Genomic DNA, 18,560 nt, shown 5'->3' with positions numbered 1-18,560 from the left:
CTACTGCTGCATCTGTAAAAGTATGCAGGCACTCGCCCCCATTGCCCTATGGCTCCAGCGCCCTTGACTTAGAGACAGGGCACTGAGAAGAGTGCAAACTTTATGGCCTGAGAAAAATACATTTATTAAAATAAATAAACACCTAAATAAAAATTGCGCCCTTTACAAGGCTGGCCTGTATAGCACCCTAGGCGGTTGCCTATGTCGCCTGTGTCTAAGGCCGATCATGCCCATTCTGGCACCAATGTTGCTTGTCTTATGCATTCAAAAGAGATGATGAAACTTTGCATGTGTTCAAGATATTTATTGAAGATAAACATCATGAACTGTAATTAGAACTTGTATTTAAGCTAACTGATTCACTCATTACTTCAAACACACTTGCATGTGCATCTCCATTCATGACTGCATTCACTCTGGCTGACTGTACAAAATGGCACTGTTCTTGCACGTGCTCAGTACTTATATGCACGTGCTATCTAGCTACAGTGGCAGAATAGGAACAATACGCTCAATGATCTACACCAGGGATTGTCAATCTCACACACCTGTTGACTATCTGTATAGTTGACTAAATACTGTCAATTAAACAGATGTCAACCAACTCTGTGTTGACCAAACAAACAGAACCCATATACATATATGGATAAAATAAAACTGAGTTTTAGAGTTATAAATAGTTGTGTTTTATGGGTCCTCTTCTGTTTAATGCTTATCATACCTCTATCTATCTCCATTTTGTTTGGTTATGCACATCTGGTACTGAGGTTCCACAGCTACTGCACATGGTATGGGCATAACTTTTTGTTGTTCTTCATTTATATATTGATCTTTAAATCTACCTTACTGAAAATTTTACTTGCACATGCATCTATCATTGCTTTACTCAGGTTTCTGTAGCATATGCCTGATATTTTTTTTCTTGTAATTTCTTCTTTTATTGTTATAATTACAGATTAATCTGCCACTGGCCCTGTGGAGTTTCTATCCCCTGATATGAGAGTATTGATAACTTCACAGGATGATGGCAGTAATGAATAGGCACGGTTTGGGGTTGTATATATTATGTTTTACTCTGAAGTTGTGTTTCTCACATTCCTTCCCCAGAATTTGGACACAGACTGTATTCTTATGTAAACCCACAGCACAGAGCCATCTGAGAAAGGACAGGTTGAGGGTGACATGGTTGATCATGGTACTGTGATTATGCCAGATGCAGAACTGACAGTGTGCCCCCCCCCCCGGTCATCATGAGGGTAAAGTACCACACAGGGGTGTCAGCAAAGGTGCTCAGAGGAGGCATGCATTATGCCCTCCCCTGACGGTGTGTAAGTAAGTGCCACCCAATGTATGTGTAGGGCTGTTGTAGAGGCACAAGCAAGTTCCACCATGGCCACAGAAGAGATAGAGTACTACATGTACTGCATTCTAGGTGTGAGAGTGCCTGTTCTGTGCATGTGAGTCCTTGGACCAGATGTATGACATACTGGATTGTGCAGTATCTGTTATGGAACATCTGCTGGGGGAGGCTCAGCATCCACATGGCCAAAGAGATGTTACATTGTAGCCATGCTAAATGCCACTCCCATAGTGGTACTACTTCCACTGCTCCATCAGTGACTGAGGTGTCCACATCCAGACATGGTAGACCACAAGATCATGGATGTAGTCGTGATGAGAGCTCATCCAGCAGACATCATTCATGTTCAGGTAGCACCCTGACATTTAGTCAGAGTTATGGAACTAGCAGTGCCTCCTGGAAAAGATAGAGTATGTGGTCAGGGATAGCAATGGTGAACTAAATTATCAACCATGGCTCACACTTATCCAGGACGACAGGGCATAATGCTAGCATAAATTCTTTGGCTGTGTTCCTATAGACTCTCAAACAGTACACCTCATTTTGCCCATACCACCTCAAACACAGACACACACACACACACACACACACACACACACACACACACACACACACACACACACACACACACCCTTATACAAATCCTTAATATTTGACTTCTTTACATCTGGTGTTACTGGCCCTGACAATGCATACTTGATGTTAACCTGATTTCTCAGTCACATACACTTCTTTTGTATCAGGCTTGCCCACCTGTTACCCCACCCCCCACCCCCACCCCCACCATGAGCGAGTGATATTGACTGTGCCCCACTCTTTACATATTTCTTTGTGACTTTGGGTTACATATGTCTGATGCAGAGAAGGGATAGCTAATGCTTGCTTAGTCAGATGTTGGCTTTCACCATGATTATGTACTGAACTGCATTTGTGTTATTCTGCACAAGTTCAATAATGTTAGCATGTTGTGCTCATAGTAATAGTGGTACAGTCCTAGTAAGTATGATTTACTGCTTGCTCAGCACCTTGTGAAGAAGATGCAGATTGTTCTAATCACTGCTGGTGTGTCTAACCTGGACGACTTTTACGTTTGATGCACAGTAGTGAGCAGGCCAAGCATATGGGTTTGAGCAATACATAAAAAGTTTCTTTAGTCTGTTGAATGGCATATTGTCATTTGTGCCTTACTTAGTTACAGTATACTGCATTTTATGAGTCCCAATAAGAAAAACAACTATGGCAGTCGACAGATATGACAATACTTGAATAATCACGAACATAAAAGTATGCAGAACGTTTTATTGTATGTGGTAAGCACTTTCACTGAATAGCTTCATCAGACCATGTAACCAACTAGTACAAACCATTTAAAAACTTATAAGAACCAATCACAATATTCATTTAGAAATGACATCACATCCTAAGAAATTGCTACATTGTAACACTCAGCCACTACTGGCTACAGTTAATATTAACTTAATGTGTTTTATGTCCGTGATTATTCAAGTATTGTCATATCTGTTGACTGCCATCGTTGTTTTTCTTATTGGGACTCATTTTTATTTTATCAGCAGTCACATCACATTCCTCCTCGCAACGGTTACTACAGTGTTTTTCATACTGCATTTTATATTTATTAAGGATGTATAAGTATGCTCGATCACATACTAATGTGGGATGATGATGACATTTAACTAAACATTATATATTTGACATGAAACTGCTTTGGCTTGACACACAGGTTGCTTACAAGTGCTGGGAAAAGCCATTACATACCTTTTAATAGCTTAATTGTTTTTATATGTCATATTGAATACAGTAGTGTAGCTAGGGCAGGGCAAAAAGAGCAACTGCCCCAGGTGTAAACTAACCATTATATATTTGACATGAAACTGCTTTGGCTTGACACACAGGTTGCTTACATGTGCTGGAGAAAGCCATTACATACCTTTTAATAGATTAATTGTTTTTATATGTCATATTGAATACAGTAGTGTAGCTAGGGCAGGGCAAAAAGAGCAACTGTCCCAGGTGCAAACTAAACATTATATATTTGACATGAAACTGCTTTGGCTTGACACACACGTTGCTTACATGTACTGGAGAAACCCATTATATACCTTTTAATAGCTTAATTGTTTTTTATCTGTTATATTAAATACAGTAGTATAGCTAGGGCAGGGAAAAAGGGGCAACTGCCCCAGGCGCAAAGTGTTAGAGGGTGTGATCTGATCAGTTGTCTATCATTCTGATTGCCCTTGGTGCAATACTGACTTTGCGGTCAAACCCAGTTTGCTACAGTTAAAATCTAAAAAAAATTTCTTTTTGTTAACTAAAGCCTGAGCACTGTAGCACTATGTGTGTGATACAGACTGTAGCAACAGTTTAAAAAAGTGTTTTTTTTTTAATTAAAATCAGAGTACTCTAGTGCTCCATGCAGGGTATATATTGTAGTAACTGTTTGCTACATTTGTTGCAAGCGGTTTGCTTCAGTTTAAAAGAAAAAATAATGTTTTATTTATTCATGTATACTATAATAAAAGAAAGGTTGGGGCAGTGCACAGAAATAGGACCTTAATAACTTGTGTGGGGGTGTCCTGTATCTGGCTACTTTTTTTTTTGTACTTTTCACATGAAGAGCTGAAGGGTGGGGCACTAGTTTGTGGTGCTAGCACAGGGTGCCAGCTACACTTCTGGTTGCATATAACACTCATAGGTTACTGCTGACATTCATGCACAATTGTCCATATTTTCTTTTTCTGAATGAAGTACAGTACTCACATATGAGGATAATTATTTATCTCTTCTTTACTGGTTCATCACTTATCTTGTTTAATGCTGCTGATAAAAGTTGTTTGTTCTTGGGCTGACTCTGTCTGATGCTCACAACACACAGCCAATACATGGGTAGGTAAAGGCTAATAATTTTGTGTGCATCACTGTTACTGTTCATAGGTTCATAGGTAGGTACTAGGCTATTGGCCCTAGGGCCTATATAAGCCTAGCCAACAAGGTTCCCTGGCTTTCGCCACCCAAGAAAATTATTTTTCTGTGCCCCTGTCGAGCAGAGCCACAGAAGTGATCCCCAGGGTGAATTTTCTAATTCCCATCTATTCATCAAGATTTTATTGAAGAGTGCTAATGAGGAACTTTGCTTGACATAGATAGGTAGCTTGTTCCAGAGTATGGGAAGTCTCTGGGACAGGAATCTATCCCTCCAGCATGTTCTATTTATTGTGGTGCCAAGGTTTAGGTCCCTAGAGCATGTATTCCAGAGGGATTGAGATTTCTTTAGGTGTAGCATGTCCAACAGCTCTGGGTTTGACATAGCTTTATATGTTAGGCAGAGATCACCTCGGAGTAGGTGATATGCTATGGAATAGAGCTGGAGTTTTCTGAGACGGTCAATGTAGGACATCTGTTTGAGGCCCATAATCCTCTTTGTGAGGTACTCCTGTGGCCTTTCCAGCAGTTGCAGATGTCTTGTTAGGTACATTCCAAAAGGTGTATTGTATTCAATAATGGGTCTAATGAGAGCCGAGTAGAGGGGAACAATGACCTCTTTTTTCCTGGAAGAGAATCCTTTCATGATGAGGTGTGCCACATAGAAGGATATCCTGACTACTGTGGTGATGTGATTATTGAAGGAGAGACTACTGTCCCAAGGTCTCTTATCGCACCTTCGGTGTTAAGTGGACTGACACCTATGTGGTAGTTCATGGGAACAGAGTTTTTACCAAAGGGGATGACAATGCACTTTTTGGCATTTAGCTTGAGGCCATGGCTCTGACACCAGCCATCTGTCTCAGTGAGGCCCTTCTGTAGGATGTGTATGTCATTTGGAGACTCGACTATGGCAAATAGTTTGCAATCATCTGTGAACTTTGTCAGCCAGAGGCCCTCTGTGTTACCCCTTACTTCAGAGAAGTAGATACCAAACAGGAGAGGACCCAGGACAGAAGCCTGTGGTACTCCACTTGTCACTGGTTTGAGGTCAGATTTGGAGTCTGCAACTTTTACAGTGTGGGTTCTGTCAATGAGCCATTTGGCAACCCATCTTGTGATATATGGATTTATACCCAGTTTAGTGAGTTTATCTATGATTCCAGAGTGGGGGATGGTGTCAAAAGCCTTGGGGAGGTCAAGATAGGCTGTGTGAACTGCCTTACTCTCATCCACGGCTTTGGTGACTGTTTCAAAAAAGTCAATCAGGTTCAGGAGGCATGATCTGCCTTTCACAAACCCGAACAGGGTGGAGTCTAAAGTTTGGAGGTTACCTGTGTCTTTATTTATGAGTTCCTTGATGATGTGTTCCATGGCCTTGCAGACCAGGCTCATCAGGCTAATACGGCGATAGTTCCTGGGGTCCGTGGTGGCTCCCCCTTTGTGGACTGGTATAACTGTTGTTGTGCGCTATTCAATGGGTAAAAAGCCTGATGTGAGGCTATTACTGAACATGGTGCTTAGGTGGAGGGGTCAGTTTGTTCTGAGGTTCATGTAGAATGCAGCCTGGGATGTTGTCCAGTCCCATGGAAGCTGTGTTCTTGGCTTTGGAGAGTGCAGTTTTTACCTGTGCAGTTGTGATTGCAGAGGCTGTGCATTCTTCCGGTATAGATATGGGCCCTTTAGGGGGTGAGAGAGAGGGGAAAGTTAGCACTGAACCTATTAGCCAGGATGTTGGAGATATCAGTTGGTTCTGTAATTTTCATGCCATTGTGCTGTAATTCAGAGTAGACCTGAGTGTTGCCATTGAGATTCTTGACATAGCTATAGAATGCTTTGTGATTGTCCATAGAGTCAGTGGCAATCTTGTTTTCATAGTCAGCTTTGGAGGATTTTATGAGGGATATCAGTTTCTTACTGAGGCTGACCAGGGAGCTCCTCCACTCCTGAGATTTTGCTCTCTTCTGCAACAGTTTCTTCCTTCTGTTGTAAAGTTTGTTTATATTGGGGGACCACCAGATTGGCTTCCTTTTTTTGGAGGATAGCGTCTTGGTTCTGTTAGGCATAGCATGATCCATGCACTTATGTAAGTGCTTATAGAATGCATTTGTGTAGGATTCTGCTGTCATAACTGCATTGCCCATCTGCATGGATGTCGTGAAGTTTGCCACTTCTGTCTTAAGAAGCATGAAGTTGGCTTTGGAGAACGCTTTTACAGTGGTTTCCTTAATGGGGGTGGGGCAGGATGTGGATATCTATGGTGATTAGCTTATGATCGGATCTGACCAATGAGGAGTTAACTTCAGGTGTGGAACACCGGTCACTCATGTTGGTAATGACTAGGTCTAGGATATTGTTGCTCCTGGTGGGGGTGTGGATAAGTTGATCCAGGGCATTGGAGTTTATGAATTCTAAAAAGCGTCAAGCAAAGGAGTTGGTACATGAGTAGTTTTTCCAGTTAACGGTGAGGTAGTTGAAATCGCCCATTATTAGGGTGTTTGGTTGGACCCTAATATTTTCCAGTATATCAAGAAAAGAGGAGTGGGTGTCCTGGGGCATGATGGGTGATCTGTACCAAGCTACAATTTGGACTGCAGTTTTGCCCAGAGTTAGTTGCACTTGGATAATTTTGGATGCATTATATTGCGCAACTAGCCTGGAGGTGTGGATATCCTTAATGAATATGGACACACCTCCACCTTTGCTGTTCCAGTCCAGGTTAGATGGCCGAAAGGTATGGTAGGAATTATAGCCTGGTAATGCAGGGGTGCTCTCTGGAGCCTTAAACCAGGTTTCAATTTGAGGTTTAGACTTCTAGCATTGATTAGCATTACCCTCTGTTTTTGTTTGCCTGTACCTGTTACGGAGGTGGGTTTGTCATTTGGACCTTGCCTAAAAAAGGCACTATAGGGGTGGCAAGAGCCTTAGCCAATATCCAGAATCCCAGGGGCAACAGGTGCAAGCCATCTCTGGAAAAGCATTGTGGCCTGTCGACTATGTTGTCCCAGGCAGACAGATACTGGATCCACTTTGAATGACACCAGAAGCTTAGCCAATTGTTGAAGTCAATCATTTTGTCCTTGTACTGTGTTAGCATTCTGGGCAAAGGTAGGATGCTACTCAGGGCTAGGGTCATACCTGCCTGGATTACAAGATCAAAGAGCTCTTCCATGTCTCTTTTCATGTAGTCTAGGGAGGTACATCTCAGGTCGTTCACACTAACATGGACAATGACTGAGTCATATTTGTACTTGTTGTGGAGTGACCTGAGTGAGTGAGTTATGTGGTGGATCCTGGCACCCGACAGGCAGCTGACAGTAACCTTCTCCTTGTCTAGTCTGGTGAGTGGAACATCAGTGTGCCTGACTATAGAGTCACCTATGACTAATGTGTAGGGTATGTTGTTTTGCCTTATGGGTTGTGATTGAGTGGAACACTGAGTCTGTCGCTTATGTGTCCTTTGGGTTGTGTTGAGGGGTGGAGGTTGCTTGCATTTCTGCTTTGGAGGTCTCTGTTGCTTGGGCAGATTACTATTGAGAGCCTCTTTGAATGTTTTTGTGTATCTATGTGTGGGTTTTGGTGGTGTAGGTTTAGTGAGTCTATGTGATGAATGTGGTGTGGTGTGGTGCAAGTGTTTACCTTCTCCTCTTGACTGACAAGTTCAGTCTTGGGTTGAGAGAGCTTTGCTTCCAGTTTGGCTAGATAAATACATCTCTCACAGGTAGTAGTGTTGGGTGGTAGGAGGAGAGGGTGGTCAGTGTACATGAGGCAATTGCTACATTGCCCCAGGATGCCCAGATTCATCAGGTAGACAGGAGAAAACACCAGGACCTGTCCCTTGGACATTCCTGGGTAATCACTATTTCCTTTAGACAGATGAGGAAAGTAAATACTAGAGTTTTCTTCTACGCAACTGAGGAAGATAAGTACAAGAAACTGTTAACCACTAGGTAGTGAGGAAGGTTGAGTGCTGTAGTAATTTGTAGTTTAGTGCTTACAACAGTTCTGAACCAGTGCTGAGCACGAAAGAGCAGATTCAAGTGCTAAAATTAAGAATCTGGTTAGTTCTAAGGGAAAAACTGAAGAGCAGACTTTATGGCGCTGGGAATAGTTTAACCCTAGTTAAGCAGTGCTGCGCGATGCTCAAACCTGTGCAAACACAGGTTTTTAATTCAGAAAGTTGAAAGGGATAGAAACCAGCCCAAAATGGCCAATAAGGTTAATTTCAGAGCTGGAAACCACTCCTCTTGCAACTGATAGGCTGTTCTAATGCTTACCACTCTCACTGATAAACAGAAAGACCTCCCACTACCACAACAAGGTCTGCACCACTCAGAAACACAGACTAAAGTCCTGAAACCAGCAGATCTGGGATCCGGACTATTCTAGTATAGGAAAGGGTGGGAAATGAGCAGTACAGATAGTGTTTTTTTGTTTTTGTTTTTTTTTTTTTTAGAAATTAAGCAGCAAAAAGCAATTAAAACAGTAAAAATGCACAGAAAAGGCTGTCACACTTGAGTGTGACACCTACAGTATTAAATGCAGTTTAAATTTTAACTTTTAAGCAGATAAATCAAGTGCACACACAGTAAAATTCTTAAACAGTAAAATACAGCAGAAATACAACAGAACCACAGTAAAAATGGCTTTTTAAAGTGTGATTAGCAAAAACAGTTAAGGGAAAGCCAAGCAAATGTACTTAGATCAGCAAAAAGTCTCTCCTTCTCATTTCTGGTGCTGTAGTAGTCTGCATGATGCCCAAACAGGATAAACTGTGCTAAAACAAGTGCAAACCTGCACAAACATGGGTTATCAACTCAGAAAGTTGAAAGGGATAGAAACCAGACCAAAACAGCCAATGAGGTTAATTTCAGAGCTGGAAACCACTCCTCTTGTGACAGATAGGCTGTTCTAATGCTTAGTTTCTTAGCTTTGCTCTTAGTAGCCAAGGCCATAGCTTATTGTGCATGCATCCATCTGCTATGATCATCCCCAACTGCTGATTCTTCATCTGACTCCTTATCTGTGTCTGCTGGCCCTGCCTGTGATTCTGGGAGCTATGGTCCTTGGCTTTGTTCTTCCTGCTCCAACTGTTTCCAAACAATAATATCAGGTAACATGACATACACTGTTAGTATTTTGGCAAAGGTGGCCTGCATGATACCTCCAGATATATCTAGACATTGGAAACATGATTTCAGCAAGCCCAAAACATGTTCTATAATATTTCTAGTTTGACAGTGAGCGTCATTGTAACCTTGCTCAGTGAGGTTGTGTGGGTTTCTCATGGGTGTCATGAGCCAAGGTTCCAGAGCATAACCTGCATCCCTCAGTAGATGTCCTTGTGGGAAGCCACCTCTAGAAAACCTTAAGTAAAGGTAAGCGGTGTGCCATATGTAGGAGTCATGGAAACTACCAGGATTACCTGCATGCACATTATAGATGATCCCTTGGGCATAACAGCCCACCTGACAATTGATAGAGTGATACCATTGTCTGTTAATGTACCTCCTTTCCTCTTTACCAGGCGGGGCTTTTATTTCTATGAGTGTGTAGTCTATGTCTTCCAGAACATCAGGGAAATGTGCAATGACATAGAAAGTTTGTATGGTGGTAGCACTCTCCTCTGGGGTATGTGGAAACCTGATATGCTCCCCTACATGTTGCAAACTGCACTGAGAAATTGGTGTAATACTCTTGAGGCTGAGGTCTGTGATATCCCTGATATGTCTCCTGTGGGTCTCTGAAAAGTGCCTTTAGCTGGTATAAGTAATGCTACACATACCTTAATTTCCACTGAGGTGGCTTCTCCACTATTTCCCTGTGACCTCAAGTCAGGTTGGCAGATGCTGACTATCTGATCTAAAGTATCCCTGTTCACCCTGTAGTGCTCTATTATTTCTATGTCATGAATTATACAATAGGTCAAATGTGGTCTAAATACTCTGCACCTTCCAGGCTGAGGTCTGGCAGCAGCACCTTGTATTAAAGACTGTTGCATATACATATTAATGATAGCAGCAACAACCCCTAACATTTTTCTAAGTGTCTTCATGGCTGAATTCCAAAGACTATTGCAACTGAGGGCTAAGAGGAGTTTTGTGTGTAGGTGAATGTTCATACATTCCTGAATCACTCCCCCGTGATGATTTTCTTCTTTAGCGTGGAGTAACGCTACTTATTCCTTCATTAGCATATTCTGCTGTTTACCCTTGCTTTGTAGCTGAGTGTGACATGTAGAACTGTTCAGTGTATAACAAACAGTGAGCTCATTGCTGCTTGCTGTAGAAAACAGGTTTAGAGCAAAGTGTAAGTGTTCATGAATCCAGGCCAATGTATTATATTTTTGCAACCAGCGTAAACTAGTATTTTACGGTGTATGCTTTTATGTGTGTGTATGTTGGGGGTGTTGCAGTGTGTTTAAGAGTAACAAGCTGGCCATACTTTATTCACTTTCAATCACAAACATCATAACTGCACAAGACAAAGTAGATTTCCTTGGTAGTCTCACAGAGTGAATAACACTGCTATCTCACAGCATACGACTCTGAGTGGGGTCGTGGTTGTAGCTTTTTTGCATGGTGTCTGCATGAAAAAGCAGTGGGCAGTGTGTGTGTGTGTAGGGAGTGGCTGGAACATACAGCTCAACTGTCCAGATTTTTGCCTCACGTGTTTTGGTCTGCTCCTCATAAAAGTTGTGGTTTTCTGGCAAATCAATGAGGACTGAAGTCACCAAATAATGACCAAAACTTGAGTTTCAGTCTTCATATTTCAGAAAAATGCATGTTAACACAAATCCTGTTATTCAAGTAAACCACGAAGCAGGTAATCCTCACACAAGTTTATTGAACCAAATCCGATCAAGCGCTTTCGTCAGCAAATCTGAGAATAATAAACATTAAAAACAAATGGCTTATATACCCACCCCCAGCACAGATGACATGACATCACATCCTACAAATCTAAATTACATCACTTCCTAAATAAAACATAAAAGGCTATGAGAAAAAACATCAAATCTGTAAAATAAGTAAAAATATACCTAAAATATATATATATTAAACCCTAATGAATACAAACTAAGAATCAGCAACTAGTTGACCACATATCTAAATTACATATAAAACATAGATTTAAGCTTCAACAAAGACATAATACTAATTTGGTCATTTAGACCTGGACTAGAACCTGCATTAAGTTTGATTTGCCATTTTAGTTCCAGGAACTCCAAATACTCATCAACTGGCCCTCCGTGAGGCCCTAAATCAGCATGATCAATGGCAAAAAACCTGAAGTAGTGAGTGGGAAATTTCTCTACATGAATATATAGGACATTCTTTTTATTTTTACACTTGATGTCATAGCACTGCTTGTATACCCTTTGCTTAAATGCCCTTTTTGTTTTGCCCACATAAATAAGTCACATGACCCACACTTAGCTATATACACCATTCTATTTGAAAAACAATAATATTTTTTAGTGGGGTGTATAAACCCATAATTTTTTGATGAAAATGTAGTCACTTTCCATTATAAATGAACATTGTCCACACCTACCACATTTAGAACAACCACCTTTCGTGTGTCCTTTCCTAGGTCTTTCCAACAGAGATTTGAAACTGGTGTCTTGTAAACAATAATAGGTTTCTCCCCTAGAGTCTTGATAACTTCTTGGTCTAACATAAATATCGACAAAAACCTTTCCAATATGTTTTAATAACATAAAAATTAAGAGTGAAAGGAATTGTGCAATTTCTAGAAAAACTATTGTTCATCATTCTATCATTTGAATGGGTGTTGTTAATCCCACCATTATGAAATAAAAGCTTGACAATGGCACCCGTTTGTCTTTTCACTTTGACTTCGTTTTCAATGGACTTAACAAGTTCCAGAGGGTATCATCCTCCCTTAATGAACATATTGTTGAGAGTGTCACATTCAATATAGAAGTCAAGTTCATCTGAAACTATTCTGGCAATTCTGATGAATTACCCCTTCACCAATGCCTTCTTCTGGTGCACAGGGTGCCAACTGTCAAAATGTAAAAATGTATTTGAATAGGTAGGTTTTCAATATAATTTAGAAATAAATATTTTGTTCTCATAATCTTTAACAATAGTACAATCTAGAAAATGCAATTTGTCCTTGTCAGTGTTTAAAGTGAATTTAAGAAACTCTGTAGTGTTATTGATATGATGAAAGAATTCCTCCAATTTTTCCATACCACCCTTCCAAAGAAAGACTATATCGTCCAGGTAGCGGCTGTAGAGAGTCCAAGAATCCCTGTAACAGGAATTCATGATGTACTCATCCTCCCAGTGGGCCAAAACTAGGTTGGCGAAAACTGGGGCACAATAGGCTCCCATGACCACCCCTTGAGTTTGTCTAAAAATATGACCTTCATAACTCAAAAGGTTATTTTCTAAGACTAATTGCATACAAGTCCTAATGGTATGAGTAGTATTGTGTTCTAGTTCAGTATGCCTACTCAGGTATTCATAGAACCATTCCAGCCCTTCCCCATGTGGTTGTTGTTGTTGTTTCTTTCGGCTTTTCCAGGTTAGGGGTCGCCACAGTGGAGCTCTGGTCTGCTAATGATTGGCAGTAGATTTTTACGTGCCGAGTTGCCGGCCCTGACACACAACCTTCAATGAAGGTACACCCATTCACGCATGTCTCTACACAGAAGACGCTCTAGCTGAGAATCGAACAAGACAAAGTCTTCCTGTGAGGCGACAACGCTACCGCAGCACCACCACTGTGGTATTGCTTAAAATAAATCTTTTATGTCCAAGGTGGCCATAATCAGTCCATCATCATACATTTCAGGTTGTACCTTACTAAGAAAATCCCATGAATCCTTTATAATCCAAGGCCTTTCTTCATCTATGCCCTTAAGTTTGGAATCAATGTATGTTTTTGATGCTTTAGCAAAACTGTGTAAGAAAACTTCTCTGTGTGGAAGATTTTCAGTCCATATATTTCTAGTTAATTGCTGTATATTAATCAAATCAGACAATAGTAGTAGAAGTAGCGAACCTAAACTCGTCTTAAGTCAAAACAAAACAAAAAGTAATAATAGAAAATATATAATTGTACAGCATTACTAAGTATTCGAAAGTAATCCAAGCAAGGCAGGCAGTCTGTTTCCAGTCAAAAATCCTTTATTAAGTACACAAACAAGTGATCCAAGTAAAACAAAAATAGAGTAATAATTTCCTCACAAGCTTTCTAAATATATATATACTTTTTATCAGGCATGGGAGTGGTTTATTGTGCTGTAAAACAAAGTGTTACTGGTACACATGTTAAATTCACATCCCTTCCCCCATCAGTGTGACATTCGAGCTGGTCTTGCCTTACCTAGTAGCAGTCATAATAATCTATAACCCTTATGTACTTTAAATAAAATTTATAATGATGTGGTATCTCTTATTTAACCAAATTATTAAGTAGATTATTAAGTCTGTGATTTTATCCAAGACAATATATGACATGGCTGGAAATATATCAACATTAGTTCATTTGGCAATCAAAAAATATATATAAATATATACATATACATTTTTGCATGTAAAAATCAATTTCTGTTTTCATAACCTATTGTTAACAAAGATCGCTTTCGTCCTTCTAGACTTCTTCAGGTCTGTGTACAAGAACCCTAAAAACCTATATAATTGTATATTTTTAGTATTGTTATTACACATCATTTTGAATAAAGTGGAAAAAAAGAACCAGAAAAAAATAAAAATAAGAAAAATTGTATGTATGATGATGGAAACAAAATATACACTTAAATTTCAACTGATTTAAAATGGTATTTAAAACCAATTTGTAGAATAAAATAAAATAAAATACAATTAGTCATGTAAACAATGTGGCAATTTTCTAAGTTCCAGTGCACTTTTAATTGAACAGTAGTAGTTTAGTCCAGGCTTCCTAAAAGAGTTCATCTTTAATTGCCACATGAGTTCATGTTTCTCCAGAATATTCGGGATGTCTCCTTCAAGATCACCCATGTCTATGCGATCCAGCATCTGGAACTTAAAACCTGTGTGTCTTTTATGAAGAGAAAATGTTTGGCTAGTGCATTATTTTTACATCCAGAGCGGATTTCTGACAGATGACATGAAATCCTACACTTGAGTTTATTTACAGTCTTGCCCACATAGAATGCATCACATTCATTGCACTGTGCCCTGTAAATTACTTTTTTAGTGTTACAGTCACCCCCTGCACTGGTTTTAATGATCTTCTTTAAATAAGGGCAATAAAAACTATCACCTTGCTGTATAAATATACAAAATGTACAATTAGTTTCACATCTTTTAGTGCTTTTCTCACATGGTCTAGGTTTAAATTCAACAAAACTTCTAATGTTCCTGGCCTTCCTATAAACAAATGATGGGGCTTTACCTAAGATGTTAATCAGAAAAGGGTTTCCTGTGACAATGTCCCAGTTTTCTTCAATAATATTTTTGATACTGTGATAATCCAAAGTGTATGTCAGGATGCAGCTATTTTTGGCTTTGATATTCTCTGTGGAAGTACTTAATATATTTCTACTGGGGAGGTTGAGTGAAGGTGCTTCAGTCCTTTTCCTTTTTTGTTTTTGGACCCACTACACTTTAATGGGTTGTTTTGAGACTTCGGGGATACCACGGAGATTACTTGTTTTTTGATGCTTTAGCATCTACAATAGAGCGAAGAGGAGGATTGGCAAAGGACTTGTGTATCTTTGGGATGCCAAAGATTGTAGGTTTTCTAGGGTTCTTAAGATCCAAGAAATCATATGTGTCTAGACTGATTTGCCCATTGAACAACAGTTCCTCTACTGTAAGGTCAATGTTCCTACATGCTAAGTTCATCTCATTCACAGAAACTTCATAATAGGTGTCACTTTACAATAGTTCAAACATTTTACTGTTGTAATCCAAGATGCTCATTATGACAAGCCCTCCACCTTTATTAGGTTTCATAAGCCTAATATTGTCATTACAAATAATGTCCTGTAAAAGGCGCCACTCTCTTTCATCTAAATTGTTAATGGCCCCCTTCTGGTTACCTTTTAGCAAATCCCTGATCTCATTTTCACAAAATGTTTCATATATTGACACTAAAGGGTGGGAAAGTGGAATAAAAGTACTGGGCCTATGTAAACCATTAGGACCATCAGTGGGTGTCATGTTACAGAAGTGCATGCCTAAATTCAACTTTCTGAAATACAATTTAAAGTTCAGAAAGCTGCCAACAATGGTGGCATTTCTGCCAGGAACAAAATTCAAACCTTTGGAAAATAAATTTATCCATTCAACATTGACATTAACTTGACTGTAATTATAAATAGTAAAATCAGCATAAACATTTTGGATAATGGTTACACATTGGTCATCAGGTTCAATTACCTTCGATAAGCTCCCCTTCCTTAGAAATGCCACCATTGTTGACAGCTTTTTGAACTTTAAATTGTATTCAGAAAGTTGAATTTAGGCATGCACTTCTGTAACATGACACTCACTGATGGACCTAATGGTTTACATAGGCCCAGTACTTTTATTCCACCTTCACACCCTTTAGTGTCAATATATGAAACATTTTGTGAAAATGACATCAAGGATTTGCTAAAGGAAACCAGAAGGGGGTCATTAACAATCTAGATGAAAGAGAGTGACGCCTTTTACAGGACATTATTTGTAATGACAACATTAGGCTTATGAAACCTGATAAAGGTGGAGGGCTTGTCATAATGAACATCTTGGATTACAACAGTAAAATGTTTGAACTATTGTATAGTGACACCTGTTGTGAAATTTCTGTGAATGAGATGAACTTAGCATATAGGAACATTGACCTTACAGTAGAGGAACTGTTGCTCAACGGGCAAATCAGTCTAGACACATATGCTTTCTTTGACCTTAAGAACCCTTGAACACCTACGATCTTTGGCATCCCAAAGATACACAAGTCCCTTGCCAATCCTCCTCTTCGCCCTATTGTGGATGATAAAGCATCAAAAAAATACTGCTTAGCTGGATACATTGATTCCAAACTTAAGGGCATAGTTGAAGAAAGGCCTTGGATTATAAAGGATTCATGGGATTTTCTTAGTAAGGTACAACCTGAAATGTGTGATGATGGACTGATTATGGCCACCTTGGATATAAATGATTTATTTTCAGCAATATGGTGCTGCAGTAGCGTTGTCGCCTCACAGTTAGACATTGCCCGTTCGATTCTCAGTTAGAGCGTCTTCTGTGTGGCGACATGCGTGAATGGGCATTCCTTCGTTGAAGGCTGTGCGTTAGGCCCGGCAAGCCAGCACATCAAAATCTACTGCCAATCATTAGCAGACCGGAGTTCCGCTGTGGCGACCCCTAACCAGGAAAAGCCGAAAGAAACAAACAAACAAACCACATGAGGAAGGGCTGGAATGGTTCTATGAATATCTGAGTAGGCATACTGAATGAGGGAACAGTACTAACCATACCCTTAGGACTTGTATGCAATTAGTCTTAGAAAATAACTTTTTGAGTTATGAAGGTCATATTTTTAGACAAACTCAAGGGGTGGCATGGGAGCCTGCTGCGCCCCAGTTTTCGCCAACCTAGTTTTGACCCACTGGGAGGATGAGTACATCATGAATTCCTGTTACAGTGATTCTTGGACTCTCTAAGGCTGCTACCTGGATTATATAGTCCTTCTTTGGAAGGGTGGTATGGAAAAATTGGAGGAATTCTTTCATTATATCAATAACACTACAGATTTTAAACACTGGCAAGGACAAATTGAATTTTCTAGATGTTACTATTGTAAAAGATTATGAGAACAAAATATTTATTTCTAAATTATATTGAAAACCTGCCTATTCAAATACATTTTTACATTTTGACAGTTGGCACCCTGTGCACCAGAAGAAGGCATTGGTGAAGAGGTAATTCATCAGAATTGCCAGAATGGTTTCAGATGAACTTGACTTCTCTACTGAATGTGACACTCTCAACAATATGTTCATTAAGAGAGGATACCCTCTGGAATTTGTTAAGTCCATTGAAAATGAACTCAAAGTGAAAAGACAAACGGGTGCCATTGTCAAACTTTTATTTCATAATGGTGAGATTAACAACACCCATTCAAATGATAGAATGATGAACAATAGTTTTCCTAGAACTTGCACAATTTCTTTCACTAAAGGTTTTGGTCAATATTTATGTTATACCAAGAAGTTATCAAGACTCTAGGGGAGAAACCTATTATTGTTTACAAGAAAGACTCTAGTTTCATATCTCTGTTGGAAAGACTGGGAAAGGACACACAAACGGTGGTTGTTCTAAATGTGGTAGGTGTGGTCAGTGTTCATTTATGCTAGGAAGTGACTCCATTTTCATCAAAAATTATGAGTTTATACACCCCACTAAAAAATATTATTGTTTTTCAAAAAGAGTGGTGTATATAGCTAAGTATGGGTCATGTGACTTTTTTATGTGGGCAAAACAAAAAGGGCATTTAAGCAAAGGGTATACGAGCAGTGCTATGACATCAAGTGTAAAAATAAGAAGAATGTCCTATATATTCATGTAGAGAAATTTCCCACACACTACTTCAGGTTTTTTGCCATTGATCATGCTGATTTAGGGCCACACAGAGGGCCAGTTGGTGAGTATTTGGAGTTCCTGGAACTAAAATGGCAAATCAAACTTAATGCAGGTTCTAATCTAGGTCTAAATGACCGAATTAGTATTATGCCTTTGTTGAAGCTTAAAACTATGTTTTATATGTAATTTAGATATGTGGTCAACTAGTTGCTGATTCTTAGTTTGTATTCATTAGGGTTTAATATATATAGTTTAGGTATTTTCACTTATTTTACAGATTTGATGTTTTTTCTCATAGCATTTTATGTTTTATTTAGGAAGTGATGTAATTTAGATTTGTAGGGTGTGATGTCACATCACCTGTGCTGGGGGGGGGGGTATATAAGCCATTTGTTTTTAATGTTTATTATTCTGATGAAGTCAGATTTGCTGACAAAAGCGCTTAATCGGATTTGGTTCAATAAACTCGTCTGTGGATTATCTACTTCGTGATTTACTTGGATTTCCTTCTTCATTATTTGTGCTTCTTGGTTCGTGTTTTGTGTTATACAAATCCAGTTATTCTAGAAACTTTCTAAGTTTATTAGAGCAATATTTAAAATCTGTTCCCATTTTTTTGACTTGTGTTGACCCATTATTTTAGGTTTTGTCCAGATTTCTTGCTC

Source organism: Protopterus annectens, chromosome 3.part1 (assembly GCF_019279795.1).
Source record: "Protopterus annectens isolate FY-2018-M chromosome 3.part1, PAN1.0, whole genome shotgun sequence".
NCBI lineage: Eukaryota > Metazoa > Chordata > Ceratodontiformes > Protopteridae > Protopterus > Protopterus annectens.
This window is presented reverse-complemented; position numbering follows the sequence as displayed.